General features: G+C 39.2%; 1 protein-coding gene across 3 annotated transcripts in view; it reads right to left on the reverse strand.

Annotated features, from left to right (window-relative positions):
• Positions 1-23,104, reverse strand: part of ZRANB1 (zinc finger RANBP2-type containing 1) — an 81,308-nt gene extending 58,204 nt beyond the window's left edge. The window contains exons 1-2 of one of the 3 annotated variants that reach the window (XM_065553552.1): positions 22,740-23,028; positions 11,494-11,623 (exon numbers count right to left, since the gene is read on the reverse strand). The gene's annotated coding sequence lies outside the window, so the exon portion shown is untranslated. Of the gene's footprint in view, positions 1-11,493; positions 11,624-22,739 lie in introns of all 3 variants that reach the window. The other 2 variants (XM_005305864.5, XM_042855382.2) reach the window with 2 other exon arrangements.
• Between the last annotated feature and the right edge of the window lie 253 nt (positions 23,105-23,357).

Below are 23,357 nucleotides of genomic sequence, written 5' to 3' on the forward strand. Positions count from 1 at the left end.
TGCTGTATCTCTGCACCAGAAGGATCAGACACTAGGTACCTGACTCAGTACCAAGTTTGACACTGGGCAGAGTATGGTGCCTTGATGGTGATCAAATGCTACACGATCTAGACAATGAGGACCTGGAGTCTGGAGGAACACACAGTGGATTCCCAAAGGGCCATCATTAAAATTGGTATGGTACCAGGGCCCAACCCGAAGACATCCTGTCCCTGGACACGATTCTACAAGAATCACAATACCGAGACTTTGACTTATGAGAGGAAGAATGAGAACAGGCTCTTTATCCTGTGTGACGGGATACTATGCTTCGAGATCCCATTTCTGATTCTGAAAAGTAGTCTGAAGGGCAAGGTGGTGCAGTACTGGAACCTGGACCGACGAGATGTGGTCAGTACCAGAAGAAACATCAGCAGCTTTCCCACAGAAGGTACCGTACGCCTGCTCTGCTTCACTTTTGAGCTTCTGGAGTCCAATGGCACTCCCGCGCACACCCAGAATCTGACAGCACCAAAAAAGCAGGTGCCACAGAAGGAGGCAGTACTAGGGCTTGTGAAACGGGGTGGGCATCTGAACTTCCTCCTGTATCAGTGGGGAATCCAGGACTGAGAGGCAAAGAAGGTCCCTGGCCACTGCGTAAGCTTCAGGTGTCACAGGTACCAAAAGCATAGGTGTAATACAGACAAAGTCAATGTAGAATGTCCCCAGCAATGGAGTTGGTCTCAACGATACCAAACGAGGTGCCAGAGTCAACGACTATATTGCTAGAGGACAAATGAAATAGTGCAGAGTGCCTATGTGGAGCAGGCTGAGCTCTAATCTTGGTACCAGATTTCTTCCTATGAGTCTCCACTGAGGACCTGGTTTTTGAAGAGGAAGAGGGCTTCTTCTTACTAGAGGAACTAAGTGTCTGACTTCTTATGGTATTTATGCAGTACAAGAGGAGAACACCTTCTCTTCGGTTCCCTCTGAGGGGAATCCATCACATTCAGCAGCGCACTTTGAGATGGAGTCCAAGCCCTCATATACAAAGTTCCTGAGTGGAGCACACAGCTGCCACCATCAGGTTATGCCAAAGTCAAACTTCCCAAACCGTCTTAGTCTTAAATCTCCTTCAGATAGGACACTTATGTCTTACACGGCCCTCTCCTGAACACTTCAAACCAGAGGTTCTCAAACTATGGTCCGCGAGCTCCATTCAGATGGTCCACAGATAGTTCCCTCTAAGGTGCGTGCCTGGGTGGCCGCACACAAGCCAATGAAGGGCCACCCACCTAACTAGTGGAACCACACAGGCATGGCTCCACTAATTAGATGCCTAGACCCTGGAGAAGACGCACATGTAAGGTGATGACTTTGGGGGAAATAGAGGGTAGGTGGGGTGAAGACAGGGGGTGGGGGGGGGAATTTGGGACATGCAGGGCTGCGGCGGCCAGAGAAAGAGGAGACTTTCCCCAGCTCCAGACTGCAGCTGCTGGGGAGAGACCGCCCTCCTTCCCAGCCTCAGCTCTGTGGTTGCTGTGGTGGGGGGGGGGGGGGAGATATGACCCCTCCCCTTCCCAGCTCGGGGGCTGCCACAGGAGGGGAGAGAGGGCACATCCACTGCATTAGAAAGGTAAAAACTACTGATATTAAAATAGGAGTTGTGTGCTTTTATTTGTAGAACAAAAAAAATATTAAGGTGTTTTTTTAATTTATCGCTTTTATCCAAAGTGCTTTACAATAGTTAGCTAATGGTACAAACAACATTTAGAAAGATCATCGTTGAGTGGTCCGCCAAGACCCTCAGCAATTTTCAAGTGGTCCACGAAAAACAAAAGTTTGAGAATCACTGCTTTAAACAACTATAATGAGGGTTGCTGACTTACAGAACGACTACATCCAGAAAAGCACTAAAATCCCAGATATTTAGGCATGCCCCAGTACTGAGCATAAAGCCGAGAAAAATATATATAAAAAAACAAAGATTCCTAAAAAATACCACTATCACAATGAATAACTAAATATGTACACAAAGAGTAGAAGTATTTTTCTCTAAGAGAATAATGGGAAAGTGTGACAAGCGCACACACTCTGACTATTGATCACTGCAGTGAAAAGGAATGAGGGGGGTCAGGGTGGCTCTGGCCCTTTGTACACTGGGCTAGGAACACAAGCATTCAAAGGGCTTTTTAAATAGTTCCACCTTAAATTCTGCAGTGTATTATTCCTAATGTAATATCTGGTTACTTGCTCTAATGGTGTGTATGACATTAAACATGCATATGAATGAACAAGCAAAGTGTCAGCTTTCTGAAACAGACAATCTGGAAATGTTTGTCTGCACCTTGTTTACACCTCTCTTGCAGAGGGAATGCCAGGACAATGAAACAAGTCCCAAATGTACCTATTGTTTGTGTACACAGGAAAGCTTATTAAAGTGGCATAAAGAAATCAGAAAGAAAAATGAGGCAAAGTATGAACTCCTCTGACAGTCTGCACCAAACAGCATATTTTCTTCAAGTCTTCAATTATTCACATTCATGGGAAAGTCTTAATTTACACAAACTTTTCATTTTGCTCAAACAAGCAGTCTTCAATTTTTTGTTTCAAAGTTCACTATAAACTGAGGAATGTACCTGAAAACAAAGTATCAATGGCTATTCCATTCTGAGATCTTTTTACAATTGCCATATCTGATCCACCATTGGTGGCAGCCATCTTGCTGAAAAAATGCTGCAGTCTGATGGCATTGTTATTCAAGAGCTCACTACAAGACTGAGCCAGTTACCATCCTGCTTTTATAATGGTTGTACATTATACTTGGACTTTATATGTAAACACATTTTTGAGACAATTAAGATTAAAGCAGATTTGGAACTTTTGCATGAGCCCAAGGGAAGACTAAACCCATTCCCTGATGCTTAAAATTAGCTTATCAAAAAAATCTTTAAATATTAAATAAACTTGTGTTCAGAAAATTCTAATAATTAACATTTACAAAATATATGAGAGCAGCTGACTTGGTTTTATATTTGGCTTCTTCAGAGAACTGGTGTCTTCCATGACTTCACTTTCAGCAAGATGGCTGCCACTACTACTCTGCAGAGTAAGGTCACAAAATTCAGAAGAGGTTTACTTACAGTGAAAACCAACTAATTTTTCCACACAAAAGAATTAAACAGAACAATTAGTTTGCCTTAATGATACAGCTTGAAAAATTCCTCAGCATCCTCAGCCATGTCCTGTTTTCATGCAGAAAACAAACTCTAATCAAATGCAGGATCCAAGTCATCTGATACGTGTACACAGGTGTTGCTCCTGCATTCATCTGCCTCACCTATACCCAACCATTTTCTGGAGGAGAGGGACTACAAGTTGGAAAGCAGAACAACAAGGGAAGATCAAACAACGGATATTATATTTACAATAACCTATATAAGTTACGAATTATTCCACACAAGTGGCAAACCCCCTAGAAAACAGTGTCCTCACTTGATAATTGGTTAATAGTAACTGCACAGTAGTGTTGCATGAAGTGTATAAATGCATTTGCATAACAGGTGATATTCTTTTCCACAACTGTCCTTCCAAAAAAAATAAAATTTGGCAAACTTCCTACAATCTGAAATAATTACATATTTTCCAATCCCTTTACGTAACTACTAGTCTATTACCAATAATAGCCTCTTTTATATTTACTGGCCATTAGTCTATTTTTGGGAAGTTATAGCAAATGAATACCTATAACCTAAATTTAAAGTTCTTATATGTTGAATAGACGTTAAATATTTTTTTAAAAGCTATGAACATTAAAATTTCTGACAAGCAAAGAAATTCTAAGCTACGGGCGGTGTCAAGTTAAAGCAACTCATGTTTGAAAGATAGTCACATCATAGGACACTTACAGGCCTGAATTCAGATCATTTTAGATGTTCCTTGGTACTGTGAAAATTAAATCAGCTCTAAAAGAGCAGCAATATAAATTAAAGCCCAATATTATATCTGGGAGACACAAAGCACTGATCTGAACAGGTGTCCTCGCATCACGTCTAAGCATATCATGCTATTCTTCAGCTTTGCCAGCTGACCCCATTCTTGAGAGCTAGCATTTGTGAGGTCCACACAAATCCTGGTCCATCAAAGAGTCAAGCCCAGGATTCTTGTAAATTGCAATATCCTGCTAGCAGGAAGGACTAGAGGATAGTGTACTTGTACAAAAGCATGCAAAACAAAACAACTGGCTAATCTGTTTCATTTTCAGATTTACAAGTTTTCTCAGAAACCCCTTCACGTTGTTTAACAGTTTAATTTTTCTCTGAAAAATGTCAATATTGCATGTGTCCAAAAAGCCTTACTAAGTGCCGAGCTAGTAATGTTTAATATACTATTAGAATCTATTCTGAACACCACAACAATTTGCTGTTTATCGCCATGAATCAAATACTATACTTAACTTTTTATAACTAAAGTTCTTCTTTATGTCGGTTATTCTTCCAACACGGCAATTTGTTGACTATTTTCTCTTCGCTTACTCTCTACCTTTAGAGTTAGTGTTCTTTTTTTATATTTTTCTGTGCCCACACTCGCCTGCTGGAGTGCCAAATTAGCGTTAGTAAAAAGGATAACTCAGCATGAGCCTCAGCAGGGCAGTAAATTAAAATAATAGTAACTATATGCAAACCTTCAGATTTCACAGGAAATAGCAGCTCCACTGGCTATGCAAATAAGTTACCACACTTCTAGCATATTGATCGTGTCAACACGATAATCTCATCACATCAGCATTGAATCTCGGAAACAGCAGCAACTTTATATTATAATAAAGAAAGGAGGGATTATTGCAAAGCCACAATCTAGAAGTATTTTCTACACTAATATGAATACACTGAAGCAAGGGATTCAGCAAATTAGTGTACTTCACTCGTTTGTTTTAAAACAGATCATCTTATTTAGATTAGACTGCAAAAAAAGTATTGAATGTTGCTTTTCCTAAATAAACTAACCATTAATGTGTATATCTTCAGTGATTGTTAGGCCTATATGTTTGAGAAAAAAATATCCTTTCCATTTTAAAAGACAGTTCTAAGCAAAAAACTATGGCTGTCAATTAAATTGCAGTTAACACCTGCATTTAACTGAAAACAATTTTTTTTAACATGTTAATTGCATACCTCTGGCCATAGAGGGAGGCATCAGCACTTCCTGCTGGTCTAGAGGCCCGTGCCTCCCGCTGGGCTGGAGGGGTGGGGGGAGGGGGCACAATTTTTTCTAGGTGAGGGAGGGCGGAGCGCATAATATTTTGTTTAGTCTAAATGTGGTCACCAGCACAAAAAGTTTGAGAAACACTGCCATAGAGAACAGGGACCTGGCAAGCTCTGCATCCCTGTACCAGCCTCACCTCCCCTGCTGTATGTCATGGCCATGAGGTAAAATCCACCCTTCCTTACAAACAAGGGCTCACTCAGCTGAAGGGAGTTTAATAATAAATAATAATAATAATATACATTTGAAAGTTCAACTTTCATGATGAAGAGATTGCACTACAGTGCTCGTATGAGGTGAACTGAAATACTATCTTTTATCTTTTTTACAATGCAAATATTTGTAATAAAAATAAAGTGAGCACTGTACAGTTTGTATTCTGTGTTGTAATTTAAATAAGTATATTTGAAAATATAGAAAACATCCAAAAATATTTAAATACATGGTATTCTATTAGCAGTGCAATTAATCGTGATACTTTTTTTAAATCACTTGACAAGTCCAAAAAAAAAAAAAAAAAAACGTTCAGAGTACAACAAGTGATCTGTCAACATTTCTCTTCGGCCACACTAGTTTATAGCGCTGTTTTACTGTACTTTAATAAATTGCAAAGTTTTACTGTATTATAACACTAGCAACTGAAACAACCACTTCAGAGTGACAAATAATATTAACCAATAAGTAAGCAATCCAAGACCCCCTCCCTTCTCTAAACTATTGTCCAATATCTTGAGTGGATTTGTCTCACTTATCAAAGGGCCAGATCCTTCTTTACTGAAGTCAATGGGTGTAGGCCCTTAGATTATTAATAAATAAGACTGAAAATTAGGGCTGTCAGTTTAACTGCAGTTAACTCACGCGATTAATTTTTTTTAGTTTATCGCGATTAATCAGTTTTAATCACACTGTTAAACAATAGAATACCAATTTAAATGTATTAAATATTTTGGATGTTTTTCTACATTTTCAAATATATTGATTTCTATTGCAACACAGAATACAAAGTGTACAGTGCTCACTTTATATTATTATTACAGATATGTGCACTGTAAAAATGATAAGCAAAATAGTATTTTTCAGTTCACCTCATACAAGTACCGTAGTGCAATCTCTTTATTGTGAAAGTGCAACTTACAAATGTAGATTTTGTTATAACACTGCATTCAAAAACAAAACAATGTAAAACTTTAGAGCCTACAAGTACACTCAATCCTACGTCTTGTTCAGCCAATCGCTAAGAGAAACAAGTTTGTTTACATTTACGGGAGATAATGCTGCCGGCTTCTTATATACTATGTCACCTGAAAGTGAGAACAGGCGTTCGCATGGCACTTTTGTAGCCGGCATTGCAAGGTATTTATGTGCCAGATATGCTAAACATTCATATGCCCCTTCATGATTCAGCCACCATTCCAGAAGAGATGCTTCAATGCTGGTGCTAGTTAAAAAACTAATGCGTTAATTAAATTTTGACTGAACTCCTTGGGGGAGAATAGTATGTCTCCTGCTCTGTTTTACCCACATTCTGCCATGTATTTCATCTTATAGCAGTCTCAGATGCAGGGGTGAAAGTAAGAAGAAAGACTTACTGGTACGGAGTCCTGGCTCTGGGCCCCTAGAAGGGGTAGGGCTAAGAGTCAGCTTCCCCCAGGCAGCCCTTCCATGCTGCCCGTCCCGCACCGATTGGGACTTCGGTGGCTATTTAAAGGGCCTGGGGCTATGGCCGCTGCAGCAGCAGCTGGAAGCCCCGGGCCCTTTTAAATCACCGGGCCCCGGGGTAGCTGCTCCTTTTACCCACCACCCCCGCCCCTCCATTGGCAGCCTGGGGGGGGAGGAGGGGAAGGGTGCGCAGAAGGGGCAGCGATGTTAAAGCCAAACCTTTATGAAAATAAAATAAAACCACCTCAACTTGTAAGCAAACCAAAGTGCACTTGTTTACAGCAAGTCACTCTAGCAGTTTGATATCTTGCCATTACTCTCACCATATTACATTACCACAAGAATCTGTTTTAAAAAAAAATTGTTACAGGAAGTACCAAAAAATAGGTCATTTATTAGCTCACCTTTCTCAAAATTCCTTATGAGGATGGCTGGAGTGATCAGTTATAGAACAACAAATAAAGACAAGTACTATGAACTTAGTGTCCACACCTGGTCAATGTTCTGCAATTGCCTCTGTCTGTATTACATTGACTCCAGTTGACACCATCGTTCATGATGCAGGGTAGGATTTAATAGATATGGAATCTGATCCCTTCATGCTTTTTTTTTTTTTTTTAAATGTGTAAAAAAAAAAACCCCACAATGAAATCATTTGTCCCCAAAAGCAAATGCTGGTTATTTGCAGTGTGGGGAGAAGAAACTCATCTGGAAGCTGCAGTTGTCAGTTCAGGAAGTAAAGACCCCGTCTCACCCCCTTCTTCTTTGGATACATGCATACCCTGCAAGAATTCAGTAGTGAGGAGGCCGCCCCCAGCAAACTAGTTTGTCTTGTCTTCTAATCCTTATCCCATTGAGAATTGTAGCCACTGGAGTAAATTTGGAGGGGCAGAGAGAAAGTATTCTCATGAACTGGCTCCCATGCCTAAGTTAAACAGAGCCATATTACCTTAAAGGGGCACAGTCAGGTCAAATTTGGCCCAAAATTTAAGTTTTGTAAAGATAAAACTTTTACAAAACCCAAGACAAAATAGCAATGGTTCTATGTTATATGCATATTTTAGTCTCTTTGGAACCAGGCTTTTTAAAATGAATATATATTGCTATGCAGTCTGTCCAGTGACACAGTGCTGCAGTGTTGTGTTAAGAAGCAAGAAGTGATACACACTAGAAAATGGCTATTTTCATTGTCCATGCTAAGAATGCAACAAACCAAGGTACTATGTAAAGTGTTACAGTATTTTTAAATTTTCAGTTTTAATAATATAGGATTTGCACAAGAGATAAGGACATTAGATTTTAAAATATTATCACTTTTGCTACATCAATGCTGTTTGCCTTTCTCCAGGATCTAAAATTTTGTTGATATTCCAGACATGTCATAATAGGAAATAAGTTGAGTCACAGGAAGTGCATTTCACTGTTGGATAAAATGGAAAATAGACACTTCAGATTTGTTACAGAATAGATTACTTTTTCAAAATTACTTAATAAAAGGTAATTTATATTTTTATTGTAACAACTTTGAAAGTCTCCCCATTGAAGGAATTTAACAGTGAACCACATGCGTCTACAGTCAAGAAAGCTACTTTCATTTTTATTATTATGGTTAAGACACATTTAATTGATGTATTCCTTGTATTCCAATATAGTGATCGTTACTTTTGTCTGAAGGTGCCTTTAAGTACTCAGTTTAGTAGCACAGTTCAATAAAAACTGAAAATCCTTCATTTGATGTAAACAAGGAAATTAAAATGCACTTGTAATGTAAACATGTGCATCATTTTATATAGTAATCAGTCAAGCATTTCAGGGGTTATTCAGAGCTGAAGCAACAATCTTTAAGAGATACTCATTTGGAATAAAAGAGCTGTCATGGTACTTTAAAAAGACTGTCCAGGCTATGTCTAAAAACTAATCTAATGCCATGTTAAATTTGTCCATTGTTAAAAAGTCTAGACAGCAAGACAATTTAAAGATTACAACACACTAATTACAGGTGCAAAGACTACCCAGTCTACTTAAGGACAAGATTAATCATATTATCTTAATGGGGTTCTGACTTTATTCTGTAACTATTAATTCTTAATGATTCATAAATTTAATATTTGTCAATACTAGACAGTCTTAAAAACAATTATATCAACTAGGTATCATTTGAGCACTTGCAAGAGAGACTAAAGAAGTTAAAGTATAAATAGTCAACACACAGATTCCTTTATGCTTTTTCTCCCTTTTTTTTATTTTGAGGACATTCATAATGTTTGTTCACCAATATATTTTTGTTTAAGTCCATCATTAAAACTGTCACAGTGTTTCAGACTAGACACTTAAGACAATGTCACTATACACTACAACTTACATAGGAATGGATTAACCATAACGTGTAATTTTGATAGTTGGGTGTTACCGTGTAAGCATCAGAGAAAGCACACTTACAAAACCCTCAACTGGCAAAAACAAGGCATTATAAGAAGCAATTACGGTAATTTTAGCTTCAGTGAGCAGAGTCTTTTTAATTCAATGAGTACCATTTAAAAAAAAAAAAAAAAACACACACCTAAGTATCACTGAATAACTGTTTTGATCAGTGATACTCGGACTGAGGCTCAGGAGCCACAAACAGCTCTTTAATGAGTCTCCTGTGGCAATTTGGTTAATAATTAAATCAGTGTTTTAATATCATGTGCTGCAATCAGGATGATTTTACTATGTTATCAACCAATTGTAAGTTGATAAAAATCATAAAATACTCCGTCAGTCATTTTACTGTGAGAATATATATAAAAAACTAAATATTTTCACTGTCATACAGTTTGAATATAAATATATAGCCCTATTGTAAATGAAACAATGAATTCACACTACTGTGGCTCTTTTGGGTAATGATCGCTAAATTGGCTCCTGAACCACTGAGGTCTGAGTATCACTGGTTTAGATACATCCCCTCAGCTTACGAAGGGCTAAACATGATTTTCTGCTGACCAAAGCAATGCTATTCTGCACACAGAGCAAGCGGTTCTAGACTCAAGTAATGCAAATTATCTCCCAAACAGTACTGCTCTTAAAAAGTAAGCCCCCCGAAACATTTCACCCTTATACAGAGTATAAGATGCAAAATACAGGCAATCACATTTAATAAAGATGGTTATAAGCAATGGTGATTTGGAACACTATTAAAACACCCAGACTGACAAATCAAAAGGAGTAAATGATGAATACTTACTGAATCAACTTGCAAAACAAAGGGGCATCTATGACACTAATAAATAGAACTATTAAGTGCCAAGTTTTTAAAACAGTATTGAATTTTTCAATTGCCTAAAAGATAAAACAAGTGGTTTCTTCATAAACATGAAGTTGGAGGTACAATTCAGATGATCTTAAGAAAAACAACGGATTCTGTTTAAACCCCTCTGACCCAAAATACAGGATGAGAAGGACCAGGTGTCATCCTTTGACTTGTCTGTCTGAAAATGACACAACTGAGATCTAGTCAGACTTTGAAATAACTACCTAAAAATCTACCCGAGTAGAAAAATTAACCCTAATTTGTTTAACACACACAATATATCAAAAGATCCCGCCTATACTAGACTTTGTACAGTGTTTGACACCCAATACCAATAATTATCCCCTGTTGAAGGTAGGTTAGTTGTTGAATGGGCCCACACTGTTCAACATCTGACACAGAAAACATGACTGATCCCCCTTCAAAACAAGAAATTGAATATACTTTCAGCATTAGGTTAAATAGTTTCCCCCCAAACACACTTGTTGCAGACAATGTTCAGTGACAGTTAAAGAAATACTTATGTGATACTGGGTTATCCTATATTCAAGTTCCAGTGTAAATACTATCAAACATTTAACATTGTTATTAAGTGATGAGGAAGAAAACAAAATCACTGAAAGTTTGCAGATGACAATAATTTGGGGAGCAGTAAATAATGAAGATGACAGATCACTGATTCAGAGTGACCTGGATCACTTGGTAACCAGGCCGCAAGCAAACAATGTTTGTCATAATATCCCTAGCTGTAAATGTATACAACAAAGAATGTAGGCCATACTTACACGACTGAGAACTCCACCCTGGAATGAAATGACTCTGAAAAAGATTTGAGGATCATATGGACAATCAGCTGAACATGAAATCCAACTAGAATGCTGTGTCCAAAAGAGCTAATCAGATTTTAGGATGCATAAACAGGGCAATCTCAAGTAGGAGTAGAGAGGTTATTTTACCTCCGTATTTGGCAAAGGTGCTGCTGCAATCATGCAGTTGTGGTGCCCACAATTCAAGAAAGATGTTGATAAATGGAAGACAGTTAAGAGAAAAGCCATGAGTATGATTAAAGGATTAGTGCGGTACGGTGACAGACTCCAGGAGCTGAATCTATTTAGCTTAACAAAGAGAAGGTAAAGGGGTGAACATGGGGAACAAATATTTAATAATGGGCTCTTCAGTCTAGCAGAAAAAGGTACAATACAATCCAAGTGCCTAAAAGTTGAATCCAAACAAATTCAAAATGGAAATAAAGCATAAATTTTTGTCAGAGTAATTAACCATCGGAACAGCTTACTAACCCTCATGGTGTTCTCCAGCACTGACAACTTTTAAAATCAAGATTGAATGTTTTTCTAAGTTCTATGGCATTATACAGGAGGTCAGACTAGATGATCACAATGATTCCTTCTGGCTTTGGAATCCATGAATCTAAAAAAAAAAAAAGGTACACAGCCACACTCATAATAATATCAAGTAGTTTTACATAATTTAGCTAGGTAAGAAACGGACAAAGGCATGACAAAAATAGGAGTGAAATATATTTTAGTTGCAAGAGAGGTGCAGGTAAGATGACTTAGTGCATTTCCTGCATTATTCAAAGTGCAATATGAGCTACTATAGGGATTATTCAACTTTTTTATTCAGGAAATTAATTTTTTTTTTAAAGCTTTAGTTAATTTAAGGTTAGTAATCCAAGTTTGGCTCCAAACATATATTTTATAAATAAATCCCAAAAAAATAGGGCTGTTTCAAGTCTTCTGACTGTTGGACTGAGCACTCATCCTCCTTGAACCTCATTTTTAGGTCTGTCTCACAACTGAATGACCTTTCTGCTTTCTACTGCTGATGCTCATAGCTTTTCTAAGCAGCATACAAAAATTAACATGGAGTCTTTTCAGTTTCACTGCTGCCCACAAGGTTCTGTATAGAAGCAAATAGTAGTTAATTGTACAATACAGTACTACACTTGGAAATCTAGAAGCAGCAGCACCACAAGGACTGAAAGCAGACCCTATATTTTTTTAAAAATTGCAGTACAGTAGAACCTCAGAATTACAAATACTTCAGGAATGGACGTTGTTAATTCTGAAACGTTTGTAACTGAACAAAATGCTATGGTGGTTCTTTCAAAAGTTTACAACTGAACACTGACTTAATATATCTTTAAAAAAAGAAGAACAGGAGTACTTGTGGCACCTTAGAGACTAACAAATTTATTAGAGCATAAGCTTTCGTGGACTACGAAACCTGTTAATATATCTTTGAAACTTTACTATGCAGAAGAAAAATGCTGCTCCCCCCCCCCTTTTTTTTAGTAGTTTACATTTAACAGTACTGTACTGTATTTGCTTTTCTTTTTTCCCCCCCCCCTCTCTGCTGCTGCCTGATTCCGTACTTCCAGTTCCAAATGAGGTGTGTGGTTGATTGGTCAGTTCGTAACTCTGGTGTTTTTAACTCTGACGTTCTACTGTAGTTCACCTTCAGAAGGCACTCTTTATAATCACAAAGGTAAGGGTTTTCTCTTTGTACAACGTTTGATAGTCCTAAAGCCTAATCAACTTTCTAAGGCAAATTTCCTATTAATCACTAAGGCTACAATTTTGTCACGGAGGTCGCAGAAGTCAAAAAATCCATGACTTTCAGAGACCTCTGCGACTTCCTATCCTCCAAAACACTTGTAACTTGCAAGAGCTACATAGGAGGTCTTAAAATAACTTATAATATTTTAAATACATTAAATAAACTTAGCTGAATGTGATGGCACTTAAAATTAGAGCTGAGTGAATAATCGATTTTTTGACTTGACTAAATCAAAAAACACCCAAAGTATTTGTTTCAGTTTAACCCAAAATGGAAATCTTTTGGTCTTTCTTGCCAAAATGAAACACTGGAAAAGAGGTATGATTTTTTGGGTCGGTCAAAACATTTTGTTCTTTCCAAAACTAATTCGTGTTTGCAATTTTGTTTAGTTTTTTGGATGTGCTTTACCCTTTTCTAAATAAATCTAGCTAAATTTTGAAATAAAAAACATTGTTTTGAAATGAAATTACATTTTGAAAATATCTAAAGATATTTGGACTTTTGGGGAATTTTTTTTTTCTTTTTTTTTTAAACTTCAGCCAAAACTATTTGCTGAACTTGAGCCAAATTCATTAATAGTTTCAGTCGACCTAAAACTGCATTTTTCGGTGAGAAAGCTACTTGTCCAACAAATTTCTCCTAGCTCTGTGTAAAATTCCAGCCACTGATCTGGGTGCATCTGGGTGCAGTTTTACAGGTTATAGATCACATTACTTTAAATTTCCTACATTAATTTTGTTAGATCTTAAATTTCCAAAGTAATTGTAAACATGTGACCCAAGCATTTAATATTAACAGCCTAGATCAGGCCCTAAATGATCTAAAGTTAATTGGAGTCTTTCCATTCACTTCACTGGACTTTGGATTAGGCCCAAAGAGTTTCTAGTACACCTCTACCTCGATATAACGCTGTCCTTGGGAGCCAAAAAAATCTTACCATGTTATAGGTGAAACTGCGTTATATCGAACTTGCTTTGATCCGCTGGAGTGCGCAGCCCCCCGCTGTCCCGTCCCCCCCCCCCCGAAGCACTGCTTTACCACGTTATATCAGGTCGCGTTATAGCGGGGTACAGGTGTACGTTGAAATAAGCAGGTTTTGAATCAGTCTTGCAAATGAGCTTTGGCTTCTGTATGAAACTTGAGAAGACTGAAACAAATTAATAATTGTCTATTATTGGAAATCCTGAAAAAAATTTAACATTGCATGTGCTGCATCAGACAGTTAAATATTTGATTCTTTTGAAGCTTTATTATGAGTCTACCTTTGGCCCCTAACACTTATGACACATTTAATGGTCAGCAAAAAAAGGTTAAGCAAAATTGCTACACTTTAACATCAGATCAGAAAATTGACTAACCAGTATTAATTTGAAAGATGTATTTATTTATTCATTCATTCAACTTATGACATTAACAGGTTTTCAGAAGCAATACGTCTTTGGCCGAGCAAAGCAAGGCCTATGGAATTTCTGTTTGAGAACTTTTGAACACAGCAATCAATCAATTCCAGAATTTTAGGGAATATTCTAGGCATCAGTGGGAAGAACCAGGGTGGACTGATTTTATAAAAGTGATTTCAAATAATTTTAATCTTGTTTTATATTTGAACCTTTTAAGTTATTTATCTGAAGAAAGTTACCAAGTAATGAGAATCAACGTATTAAAACATGTTTATTTGCAACTAAATATAGCCTTCACTAAATTTGGTGGTACTTGCCAACAAGGAGGATATGCTGCATCTAAACACACTTATATAGCTTAATATACATTTATTCAGATTTCTTTATGTTAGATGATGGTGAATGATGCATTTCTTCTTGACTAGCTTTACTTAATTCTTTGTAGTCACTCTCTATTTGGATTGAAATTCAAACAATAAATGCACCAAAAGAGCATTTTAAATTTGTTTTAAATACACTGAATACATGGGGGGAGGGGAAAGGAGCGAGGAAGTAAGTTTAATAAATGTTTAAATTCAAAACATTTTGTTAAACAAAGGAAATGTTATGTATAAATTCCTGGTCGCCATGGCCTTCAAGATATTAGAACTAGTAGACCTCATTTTTTCTCACCTAGTTTTATTTTCCGCTTCCAATTTATTAATAAAGCTTTCCTGCTTTTTCATCTCCTAACTGGTTTCTTAACTTTGAACAAAGTAGTAATTAAACTGAACTAGTTGAATAAATTGAAATGAAAATATTCTCTCTGTAACTGCAAGAGGCTACTGTTGTCAAAAGGTTTCAGAGTAGCAGCCGTGTTAGTCTGTATCCGCAACAAGAACAGGAGTACTTGTGGCACCTTAGAGACTAACAAATTTATTAGAGCATAAGCTTTCGTGGGCTACAGTAGCCCACGAAAGCTTATGCTCTAATAAATTTGTTAGTCTCTAAGGTGCCACAAGTACTCCTGTTGTCAAAAGGTGGTATAACACTTCAGAATATTCTGGATCTAGGTGATCAGCCAGTGACTTCAACTAGTTTACTGTTTTGATTTTCTTTAAAACTTTGGCAATTAACATGTAATGCTCCATACCATATATTTAATGTAAATTATTTTTAGTAAATTTAGTTCTTAACATGTTATAATTTCAAATTTAAGCAGATTTTATAAAGAAAAATGTATTTAATTTAAATTTTAAAAATATTTTATTTAAAAAATTGATTTTTTTTAAAAATCCACACTGGGCAGAACCCTATTTTTTAGATGAAAATTGCAAAACTAAAAGTGGGGAATGAAGGGGGTACACAGACTCTCTGACATGAGAGGGAAATGGGGGACAATCATAGAAATGTAGAGCTGGAAGGGACCTCGAGAGGTCATTTAGTCCATCATCCACCCTCATCCTTGCACTGAGGCAGAACAAATTATGCCTAGTCTCCTCCTGAAAAATGTTTGTCTAACCTGTTCTTAAAAATCTCTAATGACAAGGACTGGAATAATTCCCAAGGGAGGTTGTGAAATCCTTAACTATCCTTACAGTTATGAAGTTTTTCTTAATATCTAACAAATCTCCCTAGCCACAGGTTAAGCAAATTACTTCCTGTCCTACCTTCAGTGGGCATGGAAACATCCTCTTTATAACAGGATCATCCTCTTTATAACAGCCCTTAACATATCTGAAGACTAGCTGATTCCCCTTCAGTCTTCTTTTCTCAAGACTAAATATGCCCAGTTTTGTAACCTTTCCTCAGAGGGTCAGGTTTTCTAAAACTTTTCATTTTTGTTGCTCTCCTCTGGATTCTCTCCAGTTTGTCCACATCTTTCCTAAAGTGGGGCACCAAGAACTGGACCCAGTACTCCAGCTGATGTCGCTCCATGCAGAGTAGAGTGAAACAGTTATGACCCGTGTGTTACATACGGTATTCCAGAATGTTTGCCTTTTATCATAACTGCATCACACTGTTGACTCATATTCAATGAGTTACTCCGGGGGAATTCTGCGCCACCACGCAATGCAGAATTTTGCTGAAATTAACGTGCACACAGAATTTTTTTACCCCCTCAAAAATGGGCTGCAGTGCTGCTAGCTGCCACTGGACTCAGCAGAGCCCAGCTTGCACATAGAAGACACTGCTGGGAGGAGGGAGAGGGAGCTACAAGGTTCCTGGCAGCTGCAGTTCCCAGAATGCCCTGAGGGAAGGAGAGGGCAGCACACAGGAAACTGTGCAAATCTGGGTTGTTTCTCCCCCTAGATCCCTGGGCTCGGGGTGAGAGGTGTTGGGGGACAGATGTCTGGACAAGGGGGCCCTGCAGCTGGGCTCTGGGGTGGAGGGGTTGAGAGTGTCTGGTCCCCCGGCTGGGCTCTGGGGAGCAAAGGGGGCAGAGAAACAGAAACTGAGTTGTCATAGGGATTTCTTTAAACTTTCTACTCCTGGGGGAATGTGTGTTAGTATTATTAGACATACTTGCTGGCAGGTATTTTGAAATAAAATTACCAAAATAATTGAAACTGGCATGATTATGTAGTGTTATTTTGACAAAAAAAAATTCAGAATTTTTGGCAGAATTTTAAAATACTGTGCGCAGAATTTTTTGACGCAGAATGCACCCAGGAGTAATGTGCAATCCTCTATAACCTCCAGATCCTTTTCAGTGGTACTGTCTCCTAGCCAGTTATTCCGTTTTGTAGTCAGCATTTTATTTTTATTTCCTACGTGTAGTACATAGAAAACATTCTGCAAATACATTAGAAGCAAGAGGAAGATTAAGGACAGGGTAGGCCCATTACTCAAGGAATGCGAGGGAACAGAAAATATGGAAATGGCAGAAATGCTAAGTGACTTTTTTTGTTTTAGCTTTCACCAAAAAGATTAGTAGTGATTGGACATCTAACATAATGAATGCCAGTGAAAATGCGGTAGGATCAGAGGCTAAAATAGGGAAAGAACAAGTTTAAAACTACTTAGACAAGTTAGATGTTTTTAAGATCACCAGGAGCTTTAAGAAACATACTAAAATACTCAAGGGGCTGACTGAGGAGATACCTGAGCCATTAGCGATTACCGTTGAAAAGTGATGGAAGATATTCCAGAGGACTGGAAGAGGGCAACCCAGGGAATTACAGACCAGTCAGCTTAACTTCAATACCCGGAAAGATAATGAAGCAAATAATTAAGCAATCAATTTGCGAACACCTAGAAGAAAATAAGGTGATAAGTAATAGTCAGCATGGATTTGTCAAGAACAAATTGTGTCAAACCAACCTAATAGCTTTCTTTGACAGGGTAACAAGCCTTGTGGATAGAGGGGAGTGGTAGATGTTATAGCTTGACTTCAGTAAGGCTTTTGATACTATGACCATCTTATAAACTTCCCACAGCTCCCATTGGCTGGGAACGGCAAACCGTGGACACTGGGAACTGAGGGGCTCCATGCCTGCAGACGCTCCAGGTAAACACAACGTTCCGACCCGCCAGCGGCTTACCCTGATGGGCCGGGAGCCAAAGTTTGCCAACCCCTGAAATATAGGGTTGGCTTAAGAAAGGGTCATACAGTTTTTGCTATTTTTAGCAAACCATCTTGGGGGGTAGGCTTATAAACGAATGGACTAATGAACGAGTATATATGGTAATTCTTCCACTCTACTCAGTGCTGATTAGGCCCCAACTAGAGTACAATTTACAGTTCTGGGTGCCACATTTCAAGAAATATATGGACAAATTGGAGAAAGTCCAGAGTAGAATAACGACAATGATAAAATGTCTAGAAAACATGACTTATGAGGGAGGATTGAAAATATTGGGTTTGTTTAGTCTGGAGAAGAGAAGATTGAGGGGGGACACAGTAACAGTTTTCAAGTACATAAAAGGTTGTTAGAACAAGGAGGGCAAAAAAAAAAAAAAAAAAAAAAAGTTCTCCTTAGCCTTTGAGGATAGGACAAGAAGCAATGAGCTTAAATTGCAGCAAGGGCGGTTGAGGTTGGACATTAACACCCTGACAAGAAGTTTTTCCTAAACACTGGAATAAAATTGCCTAGGGAGATTGTAGAATCTGCATCAAAGGAGATTTTTAAGAGCAGGTTAGACAAACACCTGTCAGGGATGGTCTAGCTAATACTTAGTCCTGCCATGAGTGCAGGGGATTGGACTAGCAGACCTCTCGAAGGCCCTTCCAGTCCTACAATTCTATGATTCTTGTAATCTTCCTTAAAACATATAGGAAGTATAAAATAAAAGCAATTAAAAGAGCAATTTTACACAGTGCTTTTTTGCTGTATCATTGTAAGGGGGGGGAAGTGCTACGATTAGGACATTCAAAATATTACTAGCCATCAGAATATTTTATTTAACTCTTATACCATTTTATTCAATTTTGCATAAATCACTGCAAAAATTACAGAACCGTTCTAAATTATTTTCACTGATTATTTGTAAAGGGATCTTATGCTGAAAAGGAAGTTCTCTCTCAAGCCATGAACAAAAGCTCTATCAAGAAAATAAGTAAACAAGGAAGATCTTAAATTTAAAAGAGCAAGTGAGTCCAATATCTGGATTCCCTACATGTCAAAACGGCAACTAGTTTGACAAAAATGTATGAAAAGTAAGTGTCATAATGTTATTAATATTAGTTAAATGTCTATAATGTAAATTATGTTTGGGATTGTGATTAAAAACAAAACTTTATCTTTTAAAAGTACAACATATTCAACTCAAATATCACCACAAAGTAACAATTATCTGCTATTTAAATGATTTTACCAAGCAATGCCATTTGGCAACTGATGCAGTAAGCTCATCACCAGCTGTGTAAAACATCAGAACTGATACTCTTTTATTTTTGCTCCCATTCTCCCATCATTTGTATCACCTATTAAAAAGTTTATTTACTGTTTCCAAAACACAACTGAAGTTTAGGTCCATTTTAAATTGCTACTACACCAATTAAGATGCAGCCTACAGTACTTGTTTACAGAAGTCTTTAGCAAATAGATGGTATTTTTGCAGCTAGTTAGGAAACATGATACTGTATTAGTAGAATTGGTGAGAAGAGAGTAAACTAGTTAGCTACCCTGCAGATCTAGCAGCAGTTTAATTATTGCACAAACATCAATGATGATGCAGTACAAAGAAAGATAATTTAGCAGAGAGTGCTATACAAGAAGAAATAATTTAACAAATAGGCATCGTAATTTCAGCTGTCTCCAAAAGCAAGATGTGGGAGATGAAGATAGAAGAAATAATTTTAAAAAGTCAAGCTGGAGGCAGGCATTAAACATGGGAAGGGCACATAACATGCAAGTTAAGCTGATACCATACTAAGATGCTTGGTAAAATTCACATGAATTTTAAGCATTAGCAAGGGTACACCTAATTTGAATATATTTAAACAAAACCTCAATTCCTACTGATTCAATACTTAAGCAAAAGGGGAACATGTTAATGAGTATAAACCTGTAAACAAATACAAGTTCCTAGTGAGAAAGTAGGAAAAGTAGCCAAGATTGTTTCCTCCCAGTAAGAATCCTAAAGTTACAAGCTGAACACCACAAGCCAGAGCTGCCTTGAATAGACAAATCTAAACTAACTTTGCTCTCTTCACTACCTTCATAGTTGTGGGTTAGTCACTTCCTGATGCATCACTCTAAAATATGCCATACAAAGACAACACAACTAATAAAATGCTTCTGATGGAGGACACTCCATCTATTTTTTATATTGTTTAAGGATCTGAGATATAAATTAAGTATCACTCATATTTCAAATTAAGGCTTTTTCCATGATGAACTATTGTCCAGGAGTTCTAACACACACTCAAATTTTATCCTTGAGTGACTTTCGGTATGTTGTTTTGACCCAGAAGTATTTTTAACCTATGTCTCTAAGAGTCCACTTTGAGCTATGCTTCTGTATCAAGTGCATAAAAGGAGTGGCTTCTAATTATTTAGTGTTCCTGTTTATTTAAAAATACCTTCATTTTATTAAAAATGTAATATTGTAGACCACTCTCCAATAACGAGGGACTAGTGTATTTGCAAATCCAGGGGCTGAGAGGGGACCATGATTTTTTCCATTTAGAGGAGTGGTAACCAGCATTTCAACAAATCCTTTCTTCAAAACCATTACACTATAGAGTTGAAGCTCCCAAAAGCCTGTGAGCTGCAATAGATGCAGAAATATTATTCCAGTCCAGCACTGTAACAAAACTAAATCTTTAATGATTTTACATCAACATGCATAAGTTAAAAACATCTGCAGATATTAGACTGCAAACTAGGAGACACCAACTTAGTTTCTGGTGTCCCACTCCCATAGCTAGAAGACGCTGGGGATGGCTTGTGTTGCTCTACCATACTGCAACCCCTCTGGATGATTACTGAACAGTACTAATGGGTTTCAATGTCCTCTTTCACAATTATCGAAGTCAAACTTTTAGGGACTCAAAATTAAGTGCTGAATAAACCAAAGGAAGAAGTGCCTCCTGAATTACTTTTTTGGGGTTCTGAATACAGTTATACAAACAAACAAACGAGGTTAATTTCTGCAGTGGACAACTCTGCATGTAACTGATATTGCACACAAAAAAGCCGAGAGGTTAGAGTTAGTGTATGCTGTCACTAGACAAATTATGGTGTCCCTAAATACACATCTGCATACTAGATTAATTGCTTAAAGATTCACATTTTAAAGATTCAGATATTGTTCCAGTAACCTCTAAAAAGGAAACAATACTGTTCAAAAGGGCAATTGTCAAAAATTCTAGAAAAGTTATTTTCTTCATTGGTATCACTGAAAGTCCGTGTGCTAGTAAAAAGGTCTTAGCAGCTGTGCTGTGTCTGCCATGCAGGAGACCCAGATTCTATATCTGCAATCATATTAACACCATCTAGTCCTGAGGGGGTAGCTGGGACTAATCAGGAAGAGGTGTGTTCAGAATCTGGATTGAAGAATGGAAGAGAGTGCCTTGCATCATTCAAAGTTAGCCACCTACAGCTGTTCATAGAGTTGAATTAATGAACTCCAAAGAGGGTTGTATAGTTTACCTTTATCAGCAAGGTAGTTGCTACTATGTAGGGCTTTGAAGGTAGAGTTGCAAACCAGAGATGGAGACGTCCTAAGGAGCCCCCATCAAAGTGAATATTAGAAGATTATTTTACAGTCTATTAAGAAGGATTTCAGTTCATAAATTAAAAGGAATTCAGAAATATTTCAGATCCTGTTCTGACTATGGTTTATATTTGTACATCAACATCACAAATGCTTTATACAACTTGGTACTATATGTTCAACATTAAGTATGGATAACCTACTGTCTACAATACATGTACAAACAAGTAATTCACAACATGCAGGTGGCTTCTGTAGTACAGAGGTAAAGATTTGTCTAGAAAAAAAATGGGGGGGGGGGATAAATGGGAGTCAGGAGACCTATGATCTCATTCCTGTAGATCTCAGTACTGCAGATGTTTGGAGAGCAAAAAAATAAGGAGAGTTTCCTGGCTTTCTCTGTTTAACACTCTTGTCATTTGACTATAGCTTTTAAATTGTCTGATACAGTGCTTTTGGGGTGGAGTGATAAACCCTGCATACAGCAGTGCACAAAGAAACCTTCTTTCTGGGAACAGTTACTGCAGAAGCAAATTCCTGATTTCCAATGGAGAAGTGAACACTATTCATTCAAAGTAACATACATGTTATTGGAGACACAAACAAAAAAGTCAAAACACGATGTAGATATTAATGCGGCATTCAACAGCCTTATGGGCAGAAGGTGCACCACACGTCTCCGTTTAAGTAAGCTGGGGTCATCCTCCGACTATAAAAACACCCAACCGAGTTCGAGTCTGCTGGACGCCGCAGGTATTTCTACACCAGTAAACAAACAAGCCAACTGCAGTAGCATCGTCTCTCCTGAGCGGGTGCACGGATTCCCCCAGCAGGCCGTGACGGGAGGGCGGCCGGGGGAGGACACGCAAGCAGCGTTCTCACCCTTTTCCAGACCGTGACCCCATGTTACGAGAGAAAAAGTTTCAGGAGTCCCCAAACCATAATCGAAAGGGAAGGCGGCCGCGGCCCCCGGCTCAGCAGGGAGCCCGAGCAGCGCTGGCTCTGGCGGCGGGATGGGGCGCCCCTAGGTCGCTCACCGTGGGGGAACCGACTGGGGCAGCAAGGGTCCTGCTGGGGGAGGGGTCGATTGACCCGACCCCACCCTCGCGCGCCATCCCGATCGTTAAAGGGGCGCGAGGAAAGGGGGAGGAGCTAGGAAGGGGGCACCCAGCGACAGGAAGCTCCGACCGTGGCGATGGTCCCGGGGGGAGGGGGGCTCGGAAGGGCAGGACGGGGAGTCCCTGGCTTAGGCGTCCCGCAGGGCAGGGGGATTTCTGCCCCAGAAGGCGGCTGGGGAGAGAGGACCCCCGGGTGTCGGACGGACAGCGGGGCCTTGGGCGGCGATTTCCCAAGGAGCCGCCGGTGGGTGGCCCAGAGGGGAGTTGCTCCTAGTCGTGGGGGACGGGGGAAGGTTGCCTTACCCCGCAGCGCCGCCTGCTCCTGCCGCTGCTCCCGGATCCGTCCCTCAGACACTAGTCGGTGCAAACAGCCCCCCGCGCCCCCCACCAACCCCCCGCCCCGCTGGCTGCGGCTCCCCGCTCAGGACATGGTCTCTCCCGGCCTAGCTAGCTCGCTCGGCCGCGGGCGCTCCCACTCGGCGCAGCCGGGGGGATCTGCAGCCCCAGACTCCCGAATCCTCTAATGGCGGCGGCTAGAGCAGCCCAAAGCAAAATAAATCCCCATACGGCAGAGGTCTCTCACGTCAGCGAGCCCGGAGCCCTGCCGCATGCTCATTGGCGGAAAGCACCCCGTCCACCTAGCCAATGCGAGAGCGCCTCTTTGGGGAGAACTGGTGATGTCATCCCTGCCGCTGTGAGGATGCGGACGTTCTCCCCTCCCCCATACACAACCGGAGAGCTGCTCTCTCCACCCACCAGCCCAGAGAAAGCCCCGCCCTCTCTCAGGGAGGCAGACTCTCCCCTCCCCCATCGGCTCCTCCCCCACTACTTCACAGAGCTTCTCCCTCTCCCTGGCCTGCTCCCACCAGAGGACCACACATCTCGTCAGGTTGCCAGTTTTGATAGGACGTAGTCCTGGAG

This window comes from Chrysemys picta, chromosome 7 (genome assembly GCF_011386835.1).
Source record: "Chrysemys picta bellii isolate R12L10 chromosome 7, ASM1138683v2, whole genome shotgun sequence".
NCBI lineage: Eukaryota > Metazoa > Chordata > Testudines > Emydidae > Chrysemys > Chrysemys picta.